The sequence below is a fragment of the Protopterus annectens genome, chromosome 8.part1, assembly GCF_019279795.1.
Source record: "Protopterus annectens isolate FY-2018-M chromosome 8.part1, PAN1.0, whole genome shotgun sequence".
In the NCBI taxonomy this organism is placed as follows: domain Eukaryota; kingdom Metazoa; phylum Chordata; order Ceratodontiformes; family Protopteridae; genus Protopterus; species Protopterus annectens.
Genome location: NC_056742.1, coordinates 79,785,247 through 79,794,594, shown reverse-complemented (window position 1 = coordinate 79,794,594; position 9,348 = coordinate 79,785,247).

Genomic DNA, 9,348 nt, shown 5'->3' with positions numbered 1-9,348 from the left:
GATAGTAGGAGATTCAGAGGAGCAGGTGTTCCAGTCTATATTAAAATCTCCTAGAACTATGATTTCCTGAGGGTAGTTATTGGCTGACCAGTGAAGGATGTCTTCTAGGGAATTGGTATTGTTCCCTGGGGGGATATGCAAGCAGACAATGTTTATACATTTGTTTTTATTAATCTGAAGTCTGGTAGAGAGAATTTCTGATTTATTGACCTGGGGTGGTTGAATGGGGTTGAGGGTAACATTAAGTATGGATTTAAAGAGTACAGCTACCCCACCTCCTTTCCTAGTAGCACGGTCACGTCTGAGCATGCTATTGCCAGATGGTAAAACTTCATTATCTGAGATTGATGGCTTAAGCCAAGTTTCGGTTAGACACAGTATATCAGGGGAGTGGTATTCCAATAAGGTGTGTAAGTTATGAACTTTATTATTAATGCTTCTAATATTTAGATGGGAGATAAAAAGGGAGTTAGGGGGTCTATCTATTGTTAGTGAATTGCTAGTATTATTAGAGTAAGAGGATGCATGACCAGAGGTAGTTGGGCCTGGGTTTGGGTGAATGTCCCCATCCATTGTGAGGTTATAATGTAGGGTGACAATAAGTTTCAAAAATTTACGTAGGATCTTTTGGTAGTGTTTAGGTTTTGGGTTAATGTGTCTAGAGTTAATGGGTTGATGGTTTCTAGTGGTAATGGAGATGGAGATAGGGCAGTTTATTGGGTGACTATTCATTTTGGAAGTAGTTGGGGTGGAGGTTTGATCTTTTGGATAATGAAATCCTAGATAGTACTGTTTTTCATATGTGGAGATATAATATGTAACTAACATGAAGAATAGAAAAGATAGTAAAGACATGGTAGTAGATAATCCCACAGTGTGTGTTGGCGTAATTATTTTTTAATGTTTCTTCGCCTGAATATAGAGGAAGTGAAAAGATGGAGGTAGGAGGGGAGGGGTTAAGAGAAGGATTAGGAGAATAAACTGATTGGCTTTGATGGGAGGGGTGTAGTTTATTGGCTATAAATCTAGCAGTAGTGGGGGCGGGTGGGAATTGGGGCTAGGGAGGAGTGTGGAGCAAGCCTGAGCGGAGCAATTGCAAGCAGAGCAGGGCTAAACCAGATGCACAGATCTTACAGCCTGCTGATATAAGGTAAAAGCACTAGGGACATGTATCAAGGCTTTTAGAACAGTTTAATGTATTTCTTTTTGCAATTTTGGGAGTAGAAAATGCAGCTTGTGCCAATAGCTTTCAATTCTACATATGATTTATTGAAACTGGTAGTTTCTATGGAGGGCAAAGTGCTCTTCAGTACATTTAGTAGCAATATATTAGAGGGTCATTTTGGGGATTATGTAAAAGTTTACTGCTACCTAATGTTGCTATAGACCCAAGTCCGCTTGCAAAAATGATATAACCAGTAAAAATAGAGGTATTAACCTTGGCCCTTATTTTTCCATTCATGGATTTGAACGTACTTTATCTTGCCCAGGAAGGTGCAGCTACAACACTACTATGTTAGTGTATGTTGCTACATGCACGAGCTGCCACAGTTTCTACGTGGGCAAGACTATACGTAGATTAAGGGACAGAATAGCAGAACATGTGAGGGCAATCAAATCCGAAAATCAGCACAATGCTCTATACATGCACAGTATAACCTGCACTAACTTTAACAAGATTATCTTTTTTGTGATAGACAAGGTTCTACCATGTTAAAGGGGAGGGGATAATAAATTAAAAGAAGAAATTATGGAGATAAAATGGCAAATTAGGCTTTATGCCACATCCCCCAGGCTTGAATGACAACATTGGAGTTTTACCCATTTTAAAAGAAAGAGCAAGGGTTATTTAAATTAATTCAATAACTGCATTTTATTTCTTGACATTTCAATAGCACATCTATTACACATATATAATACATATGTTTTTAATCATAAGGTTATATAAGCTGTAAAAGTGTTCTTTTTGTGTTTTCTGGAGAAAATTGAAGGTTTTATTTACCTTTATTAACTGTTTATGTTTTTAAAAGAAAAATAAAAAAACAAATAAACTAATTCAGCGTGACATCACATGAAATGATTGGTTGGTTTTGCTTACATGACTCTACTTAAACCAAGTTGTTTGTATCCCATGTAACTCTGAGGAAGCCATATTTTAATGGTGAAACCGCTTAGTTTATGGGACTTGCTGTTTTCTGCTCGTGTCATTAAAGTGGAGTTTCTCTGCCTGTTTTGGGTTGGTTTGTTTTTTATTTTTTGGTTACCAGTATTTTGCTTCATTTGGAGCTTGTTTTGTTTACAATTCCCCACTGTGTGCTTGCATTATTCAGCTGTTAAATGCAAGAGACCACTGTGTATTGCTCTGGCATGGAGACACTTATGGCTTGCCTTTAATTGCAAGTGGCCCTGGTCTTTGGGGGTGAAACCAGACCCTCAGGCCATTAAGATGAAGGCAGTCCTGACAGACATACAGAGTAATGAAGGCTGGTGAAGGGAAGATGGATAATATATTTTCCACCATCTTTTCAGTGTGCAAGCAATGCTGTATTTTTCATCCTAGTTCTTTCTTTCTTAGAGAGACTCAAGAGAAATCCATGTATTTCACAATCTACTAAGGTACATGATCCAAGTATATTATTGTGGGTACCTTTTATTTATTATTATTTGACATCTGTTGACCAAGTTAGTCTGAGTGAGCCAAGGCCTTTTTTCAGCAGAGGCCCAGGGAGAAAAGTTCCACACAAATACTACAAACATATCAAGTAGTAAATATAATGATACAGTAAGATATAAAAAGCATAAACCTAATAATAACATACATTATTTACACGTCAGAAATTATATACAAACTTATACCACTGATTTTAATAACTGGTTTTGGAACCAGGCATTTTAGAAGAACTCCGCAAGCCTAGTTTATTCTTGACTGTATGTGATGCCCCAATTTGTTTGTGTAACCGTGATACAGTGTAATCTTTGTGTCTAGACTTAATGTTTGCTCTCACATATGTGGCATTGATTATACAGTTTGGCTATAATTAGTGGAGTTCTGATTGCAGATATCTTAAGAAGGCCAGAGTATCTTCTTGAATGAGTATCTGGGTGCTCCTCTGGTTAATTGTTTGTTGAAGGTTTAATCTCTATTTGTACTGTAAATTTACAGCTTTCACAGATATTAAGTATCAAAAAGAAGAATATTAGTGAACAGTTAAGAATTCTGAAATTGCTAGAGGTAGTTATCCTGTCTGAGGCCTTTAAAGGGCTGAATGTGTATGTTATTCCTACAGGACAAGAGAAAGCTGTGACTGTGGTATTCCTTGGTTTACTCTCAGAAGACTGATGAGTGCTCCATCAAAACCGTGAATTTCGAGGTAAGAGCACAGTGAAAACCGCAACATTGAAGTGAAATAACCCCAACATTACATTGAATAGTGAAACATCCTACTGCTGTGGACCCAGAAACAAGTGCAAACATGGGTCTTGTGGGCAGGGGGGCAAGTCCTGGATTTGATATTATGGGTTTTGGTATGTTTTGAATTCGGTATTCTCATCTCAACATTCCCTGTTTCAACAGAGCACTCACTGATCTCGTGATTGTAAACAGTATTCTTCTGTGAAAAGTAACAGTTATACACTTGGATGATTATAAGTCATGACTAACAAATTAAGATGACTACAGAAATAAATAAAGTGTAAATAAAAGCTTACATTCCTTCATGCAACATGACTGCAGTGCTTTACTTTCTCATCCACTCCTTGAAAATGTCAGCCAGAAATCTGTTGACTCAGTTTAAAGAAACAGCTAATCGCCACTTTCCTGGAATATGCCAGTCACCACTGGACAGTTCAATATTATTAGCCCCATATACTCCAGTGCTGAATTCTATAGTATAATCTCTGAGCGTTGTTTGGAAGATGGTTCATGAACCTGAACTTCTTAAAAGCATCACTGTGTCCATGTACTACCATCAGGACGTGGATTGTTAATGGCCTAAATTTCACATTTCAGTGTAAACTGGTAGCATAGTTTTGTAGGTTTGACTACTCTGACTGTATTTTGCCCTCGAGGACCCATCTTTGAAAAGGAAAGATGGAAACATACAATTCAAAGAATTAGCAGCAACAAGGTAGAAGAATGATATAAAGAAACATTTGACTGTGCTGGCAAACAGACCTGTAATCAGAATCTCACAGGTTGTTAAGGATCCATAAAGCCACTGCTTGATTACAATCATAGCTGGCCTTAGGCATAAGCCAACTAGGTGGCTGCCTAGGGCGCCATTCTAGCAGGGTCACTTTTCCAGTAATCTGGATGGTGTAGGTAAACCAGGATGGGGGCATCGGGTGGTATGGGAGGGTGCTGTGGAGCCCTTTTGCCTAGGGCACCAGATGGCCAAAGGCCAGCCCTGATTGCAGTTGTTAAAAGTCATAACTATATTTATCTCTGATGCCCATTTATTATCCCCAATATCATTGATAAGATATTGAAATCCCTTTTCTGAAGGCATGGTCTCTATACTGGGGGGTGGATACTAATGTGAGGAATTGTCAACGGCCCTCTGATCTTCAGTCTGATCAGAGAATCTTTAAAAGAATGTAAATGGAGTTGGCCACTGTTACCAAGATGCTAATGGATACAGGTTTGAGTGGTACCTTCAGATTTAGCTTTCCATGCATTATCTTTAACCTGTAATGCCCACTGAAGAACTAGGATTACACTGATATTTCATTTAAAGAGAAACAAATGAAACTCAAGAACTTATTCAAAAGGGCTGCATTTATGTCTCATACTTTGGAGTTTGCTAAAGTGAATATGACTGTTCTACCGAATAATAATATACTGTAGGAGTTTCACATGAGCCTGGAGAGAGATGAGAATTAAGAAAACACAAAACGTCAGCTGCTTATAATAATTGTAGACATGGATCTTCTCATACAACTTGCACTACTGTACTATGACGTAAACATAAATGTTTCACCTCCCATGCCCCTGCTTACACTTATTAAGGGTACCAGAAGTTGTCAGAAATTTGGGATGCATAGCTAAGCTTAAAAAGGCCCTTATGGTCATTAGCCTGGTAAACACCTATGGACATATTAACCTATGAAGATACCTACAGCAGGCTTCTTCATGCAGAAATAATTTTATAGGAAGTAAGAACAAACAAAGGAAGTAACAAGTCTTGCCAAACCAGCTTGGCCAAATTGTCAAACAGTACACAGGACAACGATTTGGGCAGGCAGCACTATGGGGTCGGGCATCCAAGTTGAATTGACCTCAAGAGTGAGAACATATGAGTAAGGGGGTGGGAGTAAAGTCCTTCTGAAAAATAAAATATTTATTGTAATTTCAACTTTTGTTTGCATGAAAGGCCATGTTTAGAGTTTTTATGCATCCAGTTCAAGGGGTTTCATGCTGAAATCTAGGGAACTCATGTATAACATTCACACATACTGGACAAAAAACATTGCAAATATACTACAGCCTGCACTTCAGGAATGATGGTTTCAGCTTCCACTTGCTTACCATGTGACAGTAAACAAGTCATTTGCCTAAATGAAAGCTTTCTCACCCCTTGTGATACAGACATTTGTGTGGGTCTACTACAGGTGCTCATGTGCTAGTAGCTAGTAATACACTTGCTTGATGCCACTTGCTCAAAAAAGCAATTTCTCTAAATCCCATTAGCCCCTTAACTACATAGCCCTCCCAATACCTGACCCAATAAAACTGTATATCGGTACCATAATCATAACTAACCCTAAAACTCCCACCCAATTCCCAACTTGAGTCCTCACTCCCTTACCCTAAAATTTCACCACCTTCCTAACCCTAAAGTTCCTGATTGCTCCCTAAACCTAAAACCCATCCCCTCCCTAAGCCTAAATTGATTGACCACTCCCTAACCCTGAAACTCTCTTCCCACCCCCTAACCCTAAAATTCTCTTCTGTCTGCCTGCCCTAAAACTTCCCTCCTGTTCCCTAAACCTAAATCCCCTTCCTGATCATTGCCCTAATCTATTCTCCTCCTCAACCCACTCCCTCCTCATGGCTGCCTCACTTACTTCACACAAAATCAAATTTGTTGTTAGGGTAACATGAGGTGCTGCTTGCCTGGTTGTTGTTAGTGTAACATGAGGTAGGTGCTTGCCTGGTTGTTGTTAGGGTAACATGAGATAGCTGCTTGCCTGGACTCATATTTGAGTTCAAGCATGAGATGCAGCCTGCACAAGCTACAAGATGCTTGAATCCTGAGTGCTTATAAGCAGACATGGCTCATGGTCAAACAGGGCAGGATGATGGACTGGACCCCCCAAGCCATCCCAGTATTCATTTACTTGACTCTCTCTCTCCTTGATTACCATAAAATACTGTTCAAACTTTTCAGTACACATAATATTTCTTTTTTTATTTCTACAATGATCATAGAGCTTTAGATTTAATATAAACCTGTTATTAGAAATATTACAGCAAAACACTAGCAACAGTATGCTAAACAAAGCAAAACAGTCTTAAACTGAAAACAGAGTTAGCATGACCAGCATTAAACAATTCTTCCCTTGAAACTCATATTTATTGAAAATGAATCTGAGCTACAGAAGTAGCTTATAGATTTACTTATCTGCACAAAGTATGTGTTGTACCCATCAGACTGCATTTCACACCCATGTGCTTGCAAAAAATTATTAATTAAAAATGCATTTATAGTTTATTCACAACCAAATAATAAACATAATGTCAACAATCAATATGGCAAGGAAATCAAAGATTGTCCTGTTTATTACAATCAGTTCCTTCCTTTATACCATAACTACTGTGTGTTGCAGGACACAGGGATTTCTACACCACACACACACACACACGCACACACACACACACACACACACACACACACACACACACACACATGCGTGCACACAACCATCAGTTACAGCCAGTTCCATGACTGTACATTTCATATATCTACTTCATAACAAGTGAAAGAATACATTCATAAATAATGAGCTAGAAATGTGTCTGAACTCTCTGCTATCAAAACTACACAATGAAACCCATTACAACCCGTCTCTCCTCTCAGTTTATCGTGAATCAAAGACAAAGATCTGAAAATCAAGAAGAGATTTTAAATGTTTCTTTATATACTTACAATGTTGCTAGAATACAAAGCTTTGCGTTGTCAAGTGTTTTTTTTAAGGCTACAAAGAGCAGAAACTCAAGTCTGCCATTATTTAAATACTGCAATCCTCAAAAATGTGCCAAAAAGCCAGAAATCTGTACAAGCAATTGACAAAAATATCTGTCAGCTTCTTTGTTCAAGAATTCTGAACAAAGCAAAATTTTAATACTGTTTTATTTTGTCTGTTAGCTAACCAGGTAAACTCACTGTAGGACTGTCTCTTTTTAGAGCTATCTCAGGACTGCCGTCTAAATGACTTGCTAAAAGGCACACAGTTGGTGGATGGAGGTGGACCCATTCAAACCTTGCCCTTTTGACTACCAGAAGCAATTTGTTAATAGCTCAGAGCCTGAAGTACCAAACAATTCTGTTTAACTTCAGGGGTGGCTCGTGTTATCAGGCTACCGGACTGCAGCCGTCCCACCTAGAAATTACAAAAGAAAAATCTTTAAAACTGGAAAAGAAAAATGAAAAAAAAAATCACGAGTCCCGACTCCTCTGCGCATGCGCAGAGGCATTAGCAGAACTCAGACTGCCTTTATCAGCAGTCTGGATAGAGACAAAGAGGTACCCAGCAATCATTGCTGTGAGATACCTGAGAATCTGTGCGGTCATCATCGCACAGAAGAGGAGCTCCGGACTGCTTCGGCTGCAGGCAGAACCAATGGGGGGTGAGCTGCTGCTGCTCTCGCAAGACGTTCATTGCGCAGGCTTGGCTTCATTTGTGGATTACTGCTTCAGGTAGGTGTTTGGTCGCTCTCTGGATTGTGGACTTGCTTTGTTCATGAAACATTGGTCACTGGCTGGAGTGAACAGGCAGGTGAAGGCTTCGTAACTAGGACAAAGTGTGTGTGTGTGTGTGTGTGTGTGTGTGTGTGTGTGTGTGTGTGTGTGTGTGTGTGTGTATGTGTGTGTGTGTGAAATGCCCCAGTTACTATATACTGGTGGCTAGAGAGAACAAATGGTGGTGGGTAGAGATACTCAGGCTTGAACCCTGTACCTTGAATGCAGGTGGCAAGGACCTGAATTATCTATCCACCACCATTTCTAAACAAATTTGCAGATTTTTGACTCCTATTTATTCTGTTCCTCATAAAATCTGTGGTGTATCTACATTCCCCCATTACTGGCTTTGTCCAGGTATTTTGTGCTAAGGTTGAGAGTTATCTATGGTGAGAACTGAATTCATTGAATGTTTGGGGGCTGTATTCCCCCCCATTACTGGCTTTGTCCACATGTTTTTTGCTAAGAGGTTGAGAGCTATAGTGAGAACTGAATTCAATGAATATGTTTGGGGGCTGTATTCCCCCCATTATTGGCTTTGTTCAGGTGTTTTGTGCCAAGATGTTGACAGCTATGGTGAGAACTGAATTCACTAAATGGTAGCCATTTAAGTTCGTCTTCCTCTCTTTCACAAAACAGCTGATTTGGCATAGTGGTATGTTTCTCTGACTGTTTTGCACAGGGTCCCCTGGGTTAAAGACGTGGCAGTGAAATGTATGGTGGTAACACAGCATTTTATTCTAGCAACTTTCCAACATTATATAAAAGCAATGTTTAAAATGTGTTCCTGGTTTTTGGGCTTTTGTACCCCCCAAATAAATTTTGGCTTTTTCCAGATTTCTTGTGCTGCAAAGTTCAGGGATACAACTGCGTGTCGAGTAGATTTTACAAGGAGCTGAAAGCTGCAGGGGAACACAACTTTAGTGCTGCTTATTCTGAGTCTGCTTGCATTGTTAATAGCATAACATGTAATGTACTTGCCTTTGATGCAGAAGGCTGTGGGTTCTACTCCCACAGTAGATAGATGCATTGCTGATACTGTACTATGTTGTAAAGTGGGTGGATGCTGCAGTTTTTTTGGCAGAGGTACCTAGAGTAGTAACTATGAACCTGTTATCAGTTTGCCATACAGTCCCTATTGTGATATTACTATCTTATTTTTTTAATGCATACAACATAGGCAATTTATTCCTCAAGGGCAACAGGCACTTTATTTGTAGATGAATAAACAATGACATATAAAATTGTTTGCTAGCAGCAACCTCTTCATTGTTACAGATTTCTTTAATGTGGAATTATTTAGATGACTTTTACTACTTCAGAGATTGTGCATATTTACTGATACTGGTGGACTGTAGAAGGTTGAGTAGACTTTTATGATAGAAAT